The sequence below is a fragment of the Mirounga angustirostris genome, unplaced genomic scaffold (genome assembly GCF_029215605.1).
Source record: "Mirounga angustirostris isolate CCGP_5_RB_7025 unplaced genomic scaffold, mMirAng1.0.hap1 SCAF_13, whole genome shotgun sequence".
NCBI lineage: Eukaryota > Metazoa > Chordata > Mammalia > Carnivora > Phocidae > Mirounga > Mirounga angustirostris.
In genome coordinates, this window is record NW_026991721.1 from 63,100,386 (window position 1) to 63,117,957 (window position 17,572).

Below are 17,572 nucleotides of genomic sequence, written 5' to 3' on the forward strand. Positions count from 1 at the left end.
AGGAAAAACAACGAACACTGTCATTTACTGAATACCTACTATGTCCTAGGTCCTATGTAAGGTGCTGACTGCAGGAGGCTGTAGGAGAAAGCCAGAAAGCACCACCCCCTCCCATGATACTAGGTATTCTTCTGGTCCCACAGGAAAGGCCTGAGGACCTGGAGCCAGAGGGCTGTGGGCAGGCTTAGATCTGACATCAGCCACAACTCTGACAGATGCCCCCACCCAACGCACACACCTTTGACTGAGCTCCCCGAGGAAGGCAAGGGGTCTGATTCATCATAGGTAACTAGAAGATTCATCAAAAAATGCTTGTTAATTTATATTTAAAGAACTGGAGAACTTTAGCCATGGGGTTGGTCAATGCGACCACCATCTTGACTTTTGTCAATCTCTGCAGTGGAAAGGTAGCCCCATTCAGCTATCAAACAATTGGGGTGACCTCTGCTGGTCAACTCAAGAAGTCTTATCTCAAGTAGGAAATTCATGAACTGAATCATTCATTAATTCACCACACTCACTTTACACGTGCTAGGTGCTGGTGACTTAAAGATGATGAAGATGTGGTCTTGGCCCTCAAGGAGCACAGAGTCCAGTGGTGGGAGGCAGTATGAAATCAGTACAACTGTTAAGACTTCAAAAGTGAAAAGTGACAGAATCTCAGAAAAGGATCCCCAACTATGGAAATTGGGACAGGTGAGATATAGTTTTAGACTAGATCCATGTTAGAAATGGTGTTTGAGCTGAGCCATGAATACTGAAATGCTGAGTGGAATTTCTCTGAACAGAATAGCTAGAGGGAACAGTGAGACAGGAAGGGAGAAGCCCTACTGGACAGATTTAACCTGTCTCTTGGGAATGAGAGTTATAGGGCCAAGGCATACTAGGTCTCTCATCCCAACTAGTCACTGTATGAATAAAATGAGCATCAAATTGACCCAAAGGTTGACACTGTGATTAATTTCTATCACCTTTACTTGGATTTTAACAGCAGTGACATCAGTGGTGCTGGACAAAGTATATGGTCACAGGGGTTGACAGTAGCAAAAGAGTACCCACAAACCCCAATTCTACTGGGAAAGTTAGTGCACTTCCCTTGAAACCTCTTAAGTGATGATGGATGTATGTGCAGGTCCAGTCTGTCTTAATAGTAATATCGTTCCCAAAACATGGGAAGTAACAGTTCTACTTTCCTTTCCACCTTAATCTACACAAAGTGTATTGCACTCTGAGTGGTAAGAAGGATTCAGACAAATTAGGGCATGTTCCAAAAAGGGGAAGCAATATGCAGGAAGCAAGAATTTGTTTTTAAAGAACTAAAGATCTTCAGCCTGGAAGAGATGGTGCAGGGAAAAATAAAATCACTTCTCAGATATTTCAAAGTCATTCCTCTAATTCAATTGTCCCCAAAGGATAAGTGCATGACCAATGAATAAAAGGTCAGATCAAGGCAAGGGAATCCTTTCTAGTGGTTGGGACTATTTGAGATGAAACAGGCTACTCTTTAAGGTAACGAACTCCCCCTTCCTGGGAGAGTTCCAGCAAAGGCTGGGGCAATGGTCACAGGATTCCTAACCCACTCCAGGGGCCATTTTTAATCCTAGGAGTTGCTGAAATCCTGGACTCTTCCTAGTCATAACAAACCACAAATGTAATGGTCCCATCTCATAGGATTCCAGGATCATGGTATCCCAAAGTCACATAAAACATATGTCATTTTCTGACCCTCCACTTTCTTTCCTCCACCTCCTGCTCTTCAGTCAGTCCCTCAGTCAGAAAGCAAAGCAAATACCTATCACCAAGCATTAAGGAGGGCATGTGGTGTAATGAGCACTGGGTGTTATATGCAAATAATGAATCATGGAACACTACATCAAAAACTAATGATGTAATGTATGGTGACTAACATAAGATAATAAAAGAAAAAAAGAAAGCAAAGCAAAACAAACAAATTAAGTGAGACAAGCACTAGGAGATGTCAGCTGCTGCAGGACAAAGCAGAGTGGAGGCTGGCTGTGGTCCCACACTTGACAAGACAGAACCCTGAGCTCCTCAGGGGGAGCCTCAGCAGCCCTGCCTGCCCAGGCCATTCCCACGCTGCTCCTGCCCCATTTGCTTGCTCTCCCATCCATTATATAAACTCCCTGCTTAAAATAGCAAGGTAACAGCAGAGTCCTTCCCCCAGCGTGACATCTGGGTTCTGCTGGCGCTTGTGGGCACATGGACCTTGCATCCATCACAACAAAGTTAGGAATATAATCTGCAGGAAGTGGTGATCTAGAGCACCGACCCATAAAAGGAAAAAATATTTGGTAATGTTTGGTCTCTGAGCCGCTCCTTCTTTAACCCATTTTCGGGGCCCTTCTAACTACCTCTTTAGCCTGGTCAGTAAAGGGTTAGATGGGTCATTGTCAAAAGCCAGTCAGCTCTTTGGATTCTACTCATTCTGTCCCCAGCCAGTGCTTAACTATATAGTTTGGCCCATTTTACGGGAAGGATAACTGAGGTGCAAAGGAGGGAAACAACTTAACTAGATCCAGTAACCTTTGTACCTGGTGCAAATTACTTAAGCCTCTGCTGGGATAACTTTCCAATCATTTGTGTAACTGACAAGGCCAAAAGTCTCTAATCCATATTTAAATATTTCATCTGTCCTTGGCCATGCTCATAAAAGAAAGCAAACTAGTATACTTTTCTTCCTTCTCTCATTCATTAGATATTTCTAGTTTGCCTACTGAGTGTCAAATACCATGCCAGGTGCATTTCAAGTGCTATCTTTCTTAACCCCTGTGAGATGGGTTATAAACCCATCTCCGCCCTCCTCTCCTCTGCCTCCTTCACCTGGAGTTCCACTAAAGTGCAGTAGAACCCAACATAGGAACCTGCCCCACAGAGAACTGGAATGTGCTTTCCCAGTGGGGCCATGGGTGGTGGGGGGCACAGGGCAGAGCAAGCAGCAGCTTGTCAGACAGGGGTCTTATGAGGGCAAAAGTGTGTGCCCACAGTTTGAGGTTGCAGGATCCCCACTGTAGGGTGACAAATCCACCCATTCACCCATCCATCTGTCTGTCAGGCTATCCATTCACGCACATGCCTTCTGACTCCTCCATTCATACAACTATCCATTAGTTTGCCTTTGAAACTTTCACCCCAGAAAGTCCCACACTTATTTAGATCAGCTGCACAGGCTCTGCCCCCTGGAAAAGCCACTGTAGGGCCCCATGGACTGTGGGGAGAGGGCAAGAGGACAGGAGAAGACTGCTCTGATGGAGTGGCCATTCAAACATAGGCATGCCCATACACAGCTGGCAGAACACCTCAAACCTGAACCCCTCAGCCAGTGGGAGGGGCGCTGGCTTCCTGTGGGGGTTGCCCGTGTCCCTGCAAGCATCATCAGGGCTCATTATTTAGCAAGGGCCTTTACAGAAACCTCTTAAGTACTATTATAATTAACATTATTAGTCCCATTTTACAATGAAGAAACAGAGCCCTGAAGACTTACCCAAAGTCACAAAACCCATGAGGTCTATCTCACTCCCCAGTCCCCAGCTGGTCAAGCCCGTTGGCTCACGGGTGGTGGTCTTGGCAAGCAGTGGCCTTTATAATGGCCCCAAGGAAGCCCCTCCCAAAACCTTGCAACTAGCCCAGAGGAAACCAAACCCCTCTCTGAACCACAGTGTCCCAGGAGCACAGTCTATGAGCTGAGTGGCTCTCACATTTTCTTTGTTAATCTTTGGGTGTCCGGGGAAGAGCCAGAGGCCCTCCTGGGGAAAAAAAAACGGGTTAACCCAGACTCCACTGACCTTTCTGGAGTGACTCAGAATTCTCAGAAGGGAGGTTTTTTATTCTTCCAGCTTTGAATTTTTGCTTTCATTTTAGCAACACAAAGAATTTGAAAGAGATTAGGTTGCTATTAATACCACTGGTCTATCTCTAGATGAAGAATTTGATGAAGGGAATTGTTTGGGGTGACTGCACACACATCTCTCTCAGTCCCTTTGCAAATTCAGAGGATGACAGGGAGGGCCACTGGAGATCAGCCAGTCCTGCCTCCTGCTCCCATCTTACAGGCCCAGACAGGGACAAAGACTTAATCAAAGCCATACTTGTGAGTGAGGGGCCGTCAGAGAAAGTCCCAGAACCCCTATTCCCCAGGCTCTGCTACAGACATCAGCTTTCTGCCTCTAATTTTGAAGGGCTTGCTTTTGGTATATGATAAACAAATGTGTCCATGCTGTGAAAGCAGGCATCCTTTGGCAGTGACTCCCAATCTTCCTCCTCCTTGTGGTCACTCTCATGGGAGAGAGAGGGTGCTCCCTGGTCCCTGATCTCACCCCAGGGCAGTCCTGGACACACTTGGAAAATCTGGGGCATCAGAGATCAGGTCAAAGTGCTGAGAGGCACTTCTGTGGGTCCCTGGGCCTGACCAACTGCAGAACTGAGTCCTAGATCCCACAAGCAAGCCTGAGCAGGGCTCAACTTGGGAGAACACCATCCTGCTTCCTAACCTTGGGATGCTGCAAGAGGGCTCTGGAACTTGGAAGATTGGGTTCTAATTCTCTTGTGCCTCTTCCCTGCTGGGTTAGTCTCCCCTGGCCTTTGTTTCTTCATCTGTAAAATGGAGATCCTTTTAGGGTTGTTGTAAGGATTAACTTAGGGAATACATGTAAGATGCTGGCATATAGTATGTACTCAATGATTTCCCTTCTCACTCTCTTGAATAGGGCAGCTGAGTTCTCTGAGCCATGGCATAAAAATCCAACCAGGCCCAGACAGTCCACTGTTCATCCTGAATAGCAGAGTTCCAGCTTTGTCTCTTACAGGTAAAGGAGATATATTCCTGGCCTGGCCAGGACTTCTCTGTATAAACAAGTAGATAAAAGGCCATCAGACATGATTGGAATTAAACCCATCAGGGACTATGCGCTCTGACATTTACTCTGCTGTGGGGCAGCCAGTGGTGGGAGACAGTGGGGTTAGAGAGAGAGGGTACAGTACTGTGGTCATCCCAGGTCTATGCTGTGGTCAGTCCCAGGTCTGCATTGTGGTCAGCCATTGATCTGTGCTGTGGTCATCTCAAATCTGTTCTGTGGTCATCCCAGGTCTACACTGTGGTCAGCCCTAGATCTGTGCTGTGGTCAGTCTCAGGGGAGCAAGGGTGGAATATAGAAGGGCAAAAGAAAGAAGCAACAGAGAGGGGAAGATGAGGGGCTGGATGGAACTTCCCAATGACTTCTTGCCCTCAACACAATCCCTCTGGTCCAGGGGCTGGGACCACAGGGGCTGCAATCTGGCAGTGCTTCAGGGAGGCTGGTAGCACTTCCCAACACCTCCTGGGGTCTGCACCCTCTAGCCATGCTCTCCAGGCCTGAGGATCTCTTGTAGGTTCTGTTGGCTGGGGGTGCCTTCATCCCCCTGATTCAGGCCCATTCCAGCCCCGGGAGTGAACCGGGGGTTCACTCAGACCAAACAGCAGAAAAGTATCTGAGCCTCCCATTTAGCTCCTAGCAGAAATATCCAGGAGGAGAGGCTGAGTCAGCCCCAATAAGAAGAGTGCAAGAGTCAGCACCCACTGTGCTCAGCAGGGGGCTGGAGTAGGGGACACCTGAGATAGGGAAAATAGTAACTGACCCCTCCCTTCCCCTCATACCTCCTTTCCCCCCATTGCCTTTCCCTTCACACAAACATGGAGGCCATTCTGTGCTCATTGCCTCAGGGAAGGGTATAGCAGCAGCGGGTAGAGAAAAGGGGGTCTGTCTCTGCCTCATTTATAGTGAAGGGCTTTCCCTTAGGGAAATGGAGAGGACTCAGAGTACAGAAAAGAGATTTGGGAAAAGCATCCTAAGTAGGGTTAAGTCTTCCCCAAACCCTGGGACTAGTACAAGATTATGGGGCAAGGGGCAGACAGGAGAGGCCACATAGAAGCAATGAGAGTATGGACTGTGGTGAGGCACTAGAAAAGAGCCCGTGCCCTGCTTCCCTGGAGAGATGGGAGCAAGTCCCGAACTCTAAGAGCAGAGAGGTCTTGGGTCCCGTTTCCCAGACAGAACCCTGAGGAAAAGACCCCAAAGAGAGGAAATGTTTGTTTGGAATGACCTCATAGACAAGGCCTTCAGACAGCCTCACAAGACTCCTCATCCCAGCGGGAGGGGGCGGGGGAAGGCAGGGGGCACATGGCACAATCATTTCTGTTTAGCCAGCAGCAGAGTTGCCAGACCTGAAGGTGCCTTGAGAAGGCTGATTCAGAGGTCACTTACTGACCAATGACTCACAGAAAGCATGGTGGACATCTTGTCAAGTGGGCCAGGACAGATGATATCAGGCACCAGCGCACCCTCCTTCACCCCAATTCCCTGGCACTCGGGAAGCTCCTTGGACCTTAGGTACCATTTTGGAGGAAGAGGATTGGTGAAACCCTGAAATTCCTGGGATCAGGTTCTAGGTACCCTGAAAAATGGTCAAGCCAGGGCCACACATCACTCCAGCCCATCCCACCCCCCAGCCATGACAGGAAGTCAGCCAAAACATCTCCCCAGTTTCCTCCCCAGCTTGTTCACTTCAGCAATTCTTTTATAAAAATAAGTCCACTTGAAAAAATTTTCTCTTCTTGGAAATATGTGCAATTGCTCAATCAGAGGCAGTTCAAAGGCACTGGAAACAGCAGAAAAGTATCTGAGCCTCCCATTTAGCTCCTAGCAGAAATAAATCTTGTCCAGTTCTCTTTGTTCCAGGCCGCCCAGCAGCCTCTTCCCTGAGTCACTCACTCCAGGGTGACATGAATCATCATCCTGGAGTCAAGGACCACACAGTTTTCCCCAGGTCTGTGTGGCTGACCAGGGCACTGAGGGGCCAACAGAAAGCATGGAGGACCAAGAGCCTCCTCGGTCCTGGGCCTGACTCTGCCCTCCCAGATATGTGACCTTGGGGAGTCCCTCAACCTGTCTGACAAGGAGATGGATTTATAGCTCTTCCAACTTGTACTTTCTTGGAGCTTCTCCAGTGGTGTGCTAATTGTCAAGAATTTTGTGAGCTGGTTGTTAAACACAGACATCATTAAAAATTGAATTACAGGGCGCCTGGGTGGCTCCGTTGGTTAAGCGACTGCCTTCGGCTCAGGTCATGATCCTGGAGTCCCGGGATCGAGTCCCGCATCAGGCTCCCTGCTCAGCGGGGGGTCTGCTTCCCCCTCTGCCCTCTTCCCTCTCGTGCTCTCTGTCTCTCATTTGCTCTCTCAAATAAATAAATAAAATCTTTTAAAAAAAATTGAATTACAGCTTTGTGCAGTGGAAGTATTGTAGCCAATGAGGTTTATCCAAGGCATGATTATTGCTAATTAAGAATTAAGTTACAATTAAATTACACTAAAAACAAAGGAAATAAACACCCACAATAATCACATCCTAATTATTTTGCTACATCTTATTGTTATCTATACTCTTGAGATGATTTAGTTCTATTGTATCTGTGGGGGGAAAACACTATATAATGATGTGCTACTGTGCATCTCTTTCCAACTTCACATTCAGTGATGTGGAGTTAGTAGCTGAAATTGGTCATGGTGCCACAGAAATCAGCAAATCCGCAAATGCTCCATATCAAGGCTTTTTGTCCAAGAGAGCCAGCTGTTAAACATTTACCAGCTCACCACTGAGCCTCTCCGTCCTGGGCTCGGCTCCTCACCCCTGCCAGGGTGCAGAAGGAATGCAGATGACTTTAATACCACCCCACGGTAGCAGAATTACAAAGATTTGATTGCCAGTTCCCTTTGCACAATGCTGCTTAGGTGTACCATGTCCCAAACAAGATCCATCACTTCTTCCCCTCCCCAGCTCTGCCTTCTCCCAAGCCCACTCCTCCTGTACCCTAGTGAATGCTACTCAGACTAAAAACCCAGAAGTCATCATAACTCCTCTCTCTCCATCGCCCCCACAATCAGTTAGACTCTGAGTCCTGTCAGTCCTAGTTCAGACATGTCTTTGATTGCTTCCCTCCTTCCCCTGGCCACCATCCCTGCCATGGATCTGGGTGACCTGTATCACTGCAAAAACCTCCTTTTTCTCTTTCCTTCTGGTCTGGCCCTTTCCAACCACTCTCTACAAGATGCCAGAAAAGTTTCTCTAACATATAAGTTGGACTGTCAGGCACCTGGGTGGCTCAGTCATTAAGCGTCTGCCTTCAGCTCAGGTCATGATCCCAGGGTCCTGGGATCAAGCCCTGCATAGGGCTCCCTGCTCCGCGGGAAGCCTGCTTCTCCCTCTCCCACTCCCCCTGCTTGTGTTCCCTCTCTCGCTATGTCTCTCTCTGTGTCAAATAAATAAATAAAATCTTAAAAAAAAAAAAAAAAGTTGGACTGTCCTGCCCCTTCTTATGGAAGACAGAGTGTGGTAGGCCAGGGAGTAGTGGTGCCATCTAATGAGCACAGTTAGTATTCAGTTCTGAGGTCATGAAAAATTATGTGGGAGGCCAAGCCCTGCTCCACACAGAAGCATCTCACCAGTCCAGTGGCCATGGCTCTGGCAATGTCATCAAAGCAAACCCAGCACAAGATTTGGTAGCAAGCATGAGATATGGATGGTGAAAACAGCAGGGGTTTGGGAATGAAATAGACCAGGTTCCAGAATGGCTCTGGCCCTCACAGCTCCGTGACCCTTAACAAAGCAATGAATGTTCTCTGGGATCAGGCTGTCATTTGGAAGATGGAGCTAAGATACGTCTCTCAAAGGGTTGTTAGGAGATTTAAATAAAATAAGGCATGTATCCAGCACATAGTAGATACTTAGGAAATGTCCTTTTACTCGCCTCTGAGAAAGAGAATATCAATTAACAAAAGTCACTTTGCTTCATGCCACACAGGCCTTCACTTACAACCTAGGTATACTCCTTCCCAGGCACTTTACAGGCTTGGTTTTCTGCTTTGCCAGCCCTTAAAAGCAGTGAGAAGGGACAACTGACTGCAGGAAGGAAGCAGCCACATTCTAAAGAGCGGATACAAGCTCTCAGCTTGGCACACTCTCTGACACCTTCCTCGTCAACTGAGTTCAGCCCTGGTTTATAGCCCAGCCCAAAGCTGGCAGGCATGAATGAAGCAAAGCTCTGATGTTGGCTCCCTGGAAAAGACAGGAGAGCAAGTTCCATTTCAGAACATTTCTATCCAAGATGGTTAAAATGCATAGTTTGACACTTTATACATAATCATTTTTGTTCACAATATATTGATTGGGGGACAAAAACAGGTGGTGTGATTGTACTTTCATTTCAAAATTATATATATTTTTATGTGAAATAGATATAGATAGATTATGGCTATCTATTAGGGAGGGAAGCCCAGAAAGTTAAAGCCCAAATGTTAAAAGGGGTCATCTTCAGATGGAATTATGAATAAAATCAGTTTAACACCTTTTAAATATTTATCTCTGTATTTTTTCATTTTTTTCCCACAATGAGCATGACTTACTTGTATAATAAATGATGGAATTGTTAAAGGAAAAAAGGAGTCTCTTTGGTGTCCTGAAAAATTACTTAGAGAGGACAGTTTATGCCTGATCATGGACTACTTAGGCATTATTGGTCCTTGTTTCAGCATGTGCTGGTTGAGGCCCTGAACCTTCTTGTGGACTCTCCTGTCTGGGAATTCCCTGGCCAACTATTGTTCATCCTTTAGTACTCTGTTCAAATGTCACTTCCACCAGGAAATCTCCCTGACTCTCTCTTCTGATGCCACTCTTCTAGACTCCAGCAGGCCTATGTTCTCCCTTGCCTTGTGGCTCTTCACCTTGTCTTAGAATCATCTGTTTACTGCATGGGCAGTTCTTAGCCTTTTTGCTACCCAGTCCCCCTAAAGTATATGGCAAATTTCTATTGACTAACAGGGCATAAATCTCCAGGGTAAAGAAGCATGAATTGTCCTCCAGTGAACTCTGATGAGGCCCCCACATTGGGCACACTATCCCCTCCACCCCCTATCCATCTTCCCCTTTCTCAGCCACACTTCATTAAGAATCATGTTCTAAACATTGGGCTTCTTGATGGCAGAGCCAGCATATAATTCATCTGCTAGGATTTCTTGAATAGATGAATAGATGAATGAGTAAGTGAGAGAGTAGAAGAAAATATGTCGCGGACTCTGATACAGAGCTGTTAAGAGTTCAAACCCTGGTTTTTGAGGAAGCCTTGGAAGTCAAATGACCCCTCCAGGCTGATTTCACTTATGGCCCCATCATGGCCTTGGAGTTCCTCATGTGAGAAGTGGGGAAGACAAAACCCCGTTTTCCTCTTACTTTTTTTTTTTTATTAACATATAATGTATTATTTGTTTCAGGGGTACAGATCTGTGATTCATCATTCTTACACAATTCATAGCACTCACGATAGCACATACCCTCCCCAGTGTCCATCACCCAGCCACCCTCTTCCTCCCACCTCCTTCCACTCCAGCAACCCTCAGTTTGTTTCCTGAGATTAAGAGTCTCTTATGGTTTGTCTCCATCTCTGGTTTCGTCTTGCTTCATTTTTTCCTCCCTTCCCCTATGATCCTCTGTCTTGTTTCTCAAATTCCTCATATCAGTGAGATCATATGATAATTGTCTTTCTCTGATTGACTTATTTCGCTTAGCATAATACCCTCTAGTTCCATCCACGTCGTTGTACACCAATGTTAATAGCAGCAATGTCCACAATAGCCAAACTATGGAAAGAGCCTAGATGTCCATCAACAGATGAATGGATAAAGAAGACGTTTTCTTCTTACTTAAATGATATGAGCACACATCATCTGGGCAGCTGCATATGCAGGTAGATGGCCTTACCTGCCCCATTCCTACTGAGCTTGCCCAGGTTAACAGCTGAGTTTTCTCTCTCGATGATGTAAGTGGGTTTCCTGTCTTCTCTGACACACAGGGGTGCAGATTTTCCCCATAGGATTCTACCAACTGAAACCTCACAAAGAGCAGGGCCTCCTCCTCTGCCACCTACATGCCTCTGTTTGACCAGGAGTACTTTGCAAAGTGACTTTTAGGATTCACTTATCAATGGGACTGGCAGCTTTCACTTAAATCCTGCAGGAAGCCACAGAGCAGCCCCACTTGCCCTTCCAGCTCCACTTTGAAAACTAGCTAAAGCAGTCCCCAAATTGCTGCCAGTGGCACGTGCTCAAATGTGCCATCACCCTAGGGTCTGTTGCCATGGTGCTCCTGGAACCGTGTCCCCCTGCAAAAGAGTTAAGCCATGAGGGTTGGCAAAGTGGTCATAGCCTCCGAAGCCAAACCTGGACACATGGCCCAACTCCTGCTCTGATGAGGGCACAGACTCTGATGTTGGGGGCCTGGGAATCCAGAACCCAGAATCTCCCACTCCTGTGAAACAGGGTGTCTGGGAACTATGGTCTCATTTCAGGGAGAAGGCCAGAGGAATTGAGCCAGCTTGATGGGACCCTGGCAACAGCTAGTCCTGCCCACACTGCACATGCAGACTCTCTCAGAAGCCAAAAGTGGGGCCAAATCTCAGCTAACAACCTCTTCCTTGGATCTTCTGGCTTTTGTGTCTGAAGACATTCATTCCTCGGGATGAGGACAAGGATGGAGAAAGACAAGTGGTGCTTTGTCCAAGACATGAGATGTGTCAAGGGCCACCCAGGAGCAGCCTGTCTGAAAAACCAGGATCAGCACCCTATCACTTTGGGAACTTTGTTCCAAATAAAAATAAAATTTCTTTCTTGACTCAGCAAGACCCCTAATCCCAACCTAAATAAATAAATAAATAAATAAATATCCAGTTCCCAGTTCTTTGACAGTTCGTCCCTCCCACTCTCCCTCTTCTCCTCCCTTCCCAGCTTTGTTCTGGGAAGTGACCATAGAGGTCTAAATGCAGGAACTGGTTTTGGAAAGTCCAAAGGAAAAGATGGCCTTCACAGTGCCTGCCTAAGTCATTCTTTCATTCAACAAATGCTTAGTGGGTGCCTCCTTAGTGTCAGGTAGTAGGCTAGGCCCTGGGCTCTGAGATGTGTCCTTCAGGCTGCCTTTCCAAGAAGCCTTCCCTGACCTCTCCAGGATACTGCGTGCTCTCTGGTCTGTGATAGCATGGTGCAGCGGCCCCCTATCTGCCACACAGTGGTCTCTGTCTCCTGTACGTTAATCGCCCCTGCCAAGCCTGATGGTGCAGAGCTTTCTTTTGTGCCCCAAGCTGTGGAAACATAGCATATAGGTCCAGAGCAATTGCTCAATACCTGGTGGATCCCTCCTTTGAAAGCAAAGACTCTAGGAATCAAACCTCACTTTTCATATGGCCTTACTCCCCGCACAATATACATATTAGCTCTTAAACACTGTCCGCTCTGTGGGGAAGGTATATCTCTACTTTACAGATGAGGTAAACCAAGCCTCAAAGAGGTAAAGTGACTTGCTCTAGATCACACAGTCAAGAAACAGAGTCGATACTAAAACCTGAGTCTCCTGTACCCAAAATGGTGTCTTTGGCCCTTCTTGAGTGAGAACCCATTCTTGTTCTTCTCCAGCCTTAGCAGAGACATAACAAGAATATTGGGAGAAATTTCCTTAGGGGGGGATCTTGATTGTTCCAGATCACAGCCCTACCTCAGGGCCAGCGAGGACAACTGTGGCTGAGGCAAGGAACTGAAAGTCTTTCTCACAGCATCCCCTGGAGTAGATAGGAAGCAGCTGCATCAGCTAAGATAAACAGAAGAGATAGCTCTTCCCTGCTGGGATGGAGTGCCCCAGCTCAATTCCTTGCCTGTTTATCTCCACTCTGGGAATCCCAGCTCTCAGAAGCTTTGGAAAGGGGCCAAAAACCTGGTGCTGGGCTTCAGGGCACAGTGTGGCCTAATATGTACTTCAGGAGGCCAAAGAAGGATTGCAGAGGCTCAGTAACAGGAGCCTTCTGGGGGAGGAAAGAGCAGACTGTGAAGCCATCCACTTGTGTGGCAGTGGGTTCCTTTACCACTCAGGCCTCAGTCTTCCCATCTCCACAGTAGAGGGTTGGACTAATTTGCCAGCCTGAGCCCCACTTTCTACCCCATGAGTTTGGGGATCCATGTTGTCTATGGAGAGCAGTCATCAGTCAGAGGTGAGGGGTCTAACTGGCAACCCCAGGGCTGGAGGCTACCTTTGAACATCTTTGCATCACATTCCTCCAGTTACAGGGATTGGTTCAAGGTGAGCATGTGACCTACCTAGAGCCAATGAGACACAATGAGATTTTTCTGGAAAAGAAGTCTTAATTGCAAATCTTAAATGTAAGAGGGTGGAAACAGAATCCTTATTGTCTAAGAATGGAATCAATGTGAAAGAGAAGATAGCAAGGAGCTAGAAACTAGGCCCTGAGGCTGTCATCTTATGCCCTGATCAAGCTATGCCTGATATCCCTAGCCTTTTATGTTTCAAGAACCAATAAATACCCCTTTTTGCTTAAACTGGTTTGTGTTCGCTTTTTTGACACTTGCAATAAAGAATTCCTACTGGTAAAAACAGTTTAGCCTTTGTAAAGTGGGCTGTACAGGGTCTTTCTGGACACCAGAGGCTTCTCTCACCTTGCTGCTCTGCTGCCGACGTGAGAGTCTGAGCTGGAATACTTAGATCTAGAGCAAATGAGCTTGCCCTAAGTTATTCCCTAACCAAACGTATCACCATGTGCCTTTCCTCAGAACCTTCTTCTCCTTCTGCATTCCCTGACCATATTGATGGAATCAGTGTCCTCCCTGAAACCCCAGCCCAAACCTCTGAATCTCCCACCCCCACAGTGCCTGCCCCCCACCCTACCTTCCACTATACATGTATATATTTAAATGTATACTCAGGTTCTAAAGGAGGAACTAGCTTTGACCAATCTCCTTGTTCCTGCCTAAAAGATAACCTGGTGAATATAAAGACATGTTTATTGAATTAAATTTCAGCCTTCGAATGATTTTCCAACATTGTTGTTTCCTTCCAGATGACCACCAGGAACTCACTCGACCTATTCCTCAGTTCAGCATTGGATGGGATCTGACTGCTAACTGTTCCCAGGTGAGCAGGCTCCAAAACCTGGGCAATGGGAGGCTTTGTGAACAGGTTTGCCACCCTGAACCCCAGCCACAGTTTGGGGTGAGAACTCCAGTTTACAGGACAAGGAAGAAGCTCACACCTTGCCCACTGAGACCAGTGGAGGCGATAGGAACACTTGTGGATCTTGGTCAGGGTCATCAGGGGAATCTGAACTGAAATGCATTTGCAGTTTGGTCAACTCAGAACTTGGACAGAGGCCATGGCCACAAGAAGCCACGTGTGAAAGTAAAGTGGAGCAGTTCCCTTGGCATCCAAATCTATGCAAATAGCCACAGGATTTGAATCTTTAGACACCACTTGAGAACAGACTATGGTAAACAGTGTTGTGAAATGGTGGTGAGGAAGGTGAAGGCAGGAGTTTGGGAATGGCTCTCTCAACAGCAAACTCTGGTGGCCTGAGGCACATGAATTTCAGTGTGTTCCTCATAAACAAGCTTGTGCAACAGTGGCTGCTTGATAATATGAGACAGGAAGTAACCATAGAGGATTTCTCTCCAGGGAGTTCTCATCTTTCCACAATGGAAAGATGGGAAATGCATAAAAACAATTTTGAGGCATCAGCAGAAGAGAACCAATATTTATTGCACCAGGTGTTCAATCTGACTCTTTATATCCATCTTATTCAGTGCTTACAATACCCTGCATGGAATTGTTATTCCCATTTTATAGGTGAGAAAACTGAAGCTCAGAAAGGATAATTTGCTCCAGGCATCACAATTACTAAGCACTTTCAACAGGGTTTGAGCTCAGGGTAGTCTGACTCCAAGCCCAGGATTCTGTTCATCACACCATGCTGAGGCTTCTAGGGCAACACAGAACCCAGCAGCACTGTTATCAACCACCACCGCCACAGAAGAAACATTGACATGGGACCAGAGGACCAGAAGATGTTTTTCTGGCTAAGGATTCACCAATTGATTCATCATGGAAAAGGTATTGTCTTTAACTCAGATTCACATATGTTCTGCTAAATTGCATTTTGTTATTTGTATACTCTCTCTGCTTAAATTAACTGGTCAACAGCATAGAGTTCAACCCAGGGTTTAAGCTGAGTCATTCTTTAAAAGCCTGTGGAAATGCAGAAACTTCTGGAAAATTCTCATCTGCACTTCCAGATGAGAGTAGCTGATAACTAACCAGAAATTGACCTCTGGGCGGGTTCATTCTCCTAATAAATAATCCATCTTTCAAGTAGAAGTGGCCTTATTAAAGCAACTTTGGTTATATTTCTCCCTTCATTAAAACATTTCACTGGCTCTTCGTGCACTGATTCCTAAATCCAAGAATGCTTACTAGAATCATCTGAGGTATTTGATAAAATGCATACTCCTGGTTTCATCCCAGATCTACTGGATCAAAATATCTGGGGACAGGGCCCAGGAATCTGTATGGCTAACAGTCCCTTAGGGGAGTCTGATGCAGCCTATCTAGAAGACTAGAGCTGGAAAATCCCTGGTCCCTAGATAAAGTCCACGGTCTCTGGCATGTATGCCAGACTTCCTGCTCTGAGCTACCAAATTCTCTTATTTCTTCTCTAGCCGCTACCACCAAGGTATCCCATACCCCAGCATCACGTAATGCCCCTGTTTCCAAAATGTTCCATGTGTTTTCAAACCTCCATTGCACTCTCTGCCTCGAAGACCTATCTCTCCTATCTGCCTCCATGAAAGATTCTCCTAATCCTGTAGGAACCACCTCATGATCCTCCCCAGATGAACTCCTTCTGCCCATTTTTTCCAGAATTTTAAGTTGTTTATTTGGGAACATAGACTGTAGAGCCAAACAGGGTCGGGCTTTACCTTGTGTTTGTCACATGCTAACTGTGACTTTGGCTGTTGAATCTCAGTGTCCTCACAAGTTGTTGTGAAAAATAAGTATGAAAATATATGTGAATTGTAGAGATAGTGCCTGGTGTAGGTTCTCTAGCAGAGTTAGCTATCAAAATGGTAGCTTTTATTATTATTACTGTTGTTATTATTATTTGTTTTGCATATTATTATGACATTTCTCTAACACAGGGTTCAGCAGACTATGGCCTGTGAACCAAATCTGACCAACTGACTGTTTTTATATAAAGAAAATTTTATTGGAACATAACCACAATCGTTGATTATGTATTGCCTATGGCCGTTTTTGCATTACAAGGGCATTACAAGAGTTGCAAGAGTTGCATTACAAGGGCATTACAAGAGTTTTGCATTACAAGAGTTGAGTAGCTGAGACAGATTCTATCTGACTCATAAAGCCTAAAATATTTACTATTTGGCTTTTTACAGAAAAAGTTTGCCAACCCTGCTCTAACATAATTGCAATTATTTGTTTGCAAGTTGGTCTTTCCCACTTGACTGATAGCAACTCAGTGGTTTTCATGGCAGACTCTTACTTATCCTTTAAAACCCAATCTTTCTCATCTTTGTATCCCTGACACTTGATACATAATTAGTGTTGGACAAATGTTGAACTGAATCAAATAATTCCTTAACCCAGTTTAAATGCACACATCTCCAGAAAAGCCCCTGAGGGGAAAGGGGCCAAGACTTCCTGCAGGTCCCGGGCTGAGTTAATAGAGATATACAACTTGGAGAAACCAGAGACACCTGGGAAGTAGAATCAGGCCTTCATGGGATGTGAGATTTTTGCTGCAGCCTTGGTTCTGAGTTCCTGGTTCAGGGAGGCCCTGCCCTCGGTGCACCATGAGCAGTCTCATTGTCTCCAACCACCTGACCCCCGCACCCTGGGCTTTGCTGTTCGAATATTTTCCCTGATGGAGAGGAGAGGAAAAGCACCTTCTAGGAAATTCTCTTCCGAAGGTTAGTGTAGTCCCATTTTCCAAGAGGACATAAATGGTTGGTCCAAATGGTCTTATGACCCTCACGGTCCTTACAGCGGGCAATTTGATATACCCATTTTTAATAAATGAACTGATTGATATTTCTTCTATGTAGATTTACTTTTTTTTTTGGTTTTGACTCCCCGTGAATTTGCATTTTCTGAGCAAAGCTCCTCTTGGAAGAGAACTAGGATTTCAAAGCAGTGGGGCCATTTCTTTGTGAGCTGGTTATGAAACCACTCTGTGATCTTGGGCCAGTCATGCCTGTCTCTGGGCCTAGCTTTCAGCTTCTGTACAATGACTTTCAGACTTTCGACTCCCTGGAGTTCTGGCCGGAGGGATGGCCTCTCCCAACTCATGGTGACCAAAAGCAGTGGCCTGACAACAGACAGCTTGATAGAGCTTCTTTCTTCTTCCATGTCTCTGTGCTACAGTAACATACTCTCCCACCTTCCCGCATCCCCTGCAAATACAACAATTCATTCCTACTTCCCTTTCTTGAGGTTTGAAGAAGAGACTTTAGCTCTAAAGCAGATCCAAAGAAGATAAGAAAATGCCACTGATGTGGTTGGAAAAATCTGAGCTGGATGAAATGGAAACACAGAGCTCTCCCCTGAGGCTGGAAGAGAAGTGTGTGGATAGAAGCCAAGTCCATCCCTTCCTTGAGCCTCTGGGAGCTGGCAGCTCA

The 17,572-nt window shown here is 46.1% G+C and overlaps 1 protein-coding gene and 1 pseudogene across 3 annotated transcripts in view; one reads left to right on the forward strand and one right to left on the reverse strand.

Moving 5' to 3' along the window:
• The window catches only part of IRAG1 (inositol 1,4,5-triphosphate receptor associated 1), a 125,904-nt gene that overhangs the window by 82,748 nt on the left and 25,584 nt on the right, over window positions 1-17,572 (reverse strand). The window lies entirely within an intron of this gene.
• LOC123858178 (U4 spliceosomal RNA) lies at window positions 7,273-7,355 on the forward strand (annotated as a pseudogene).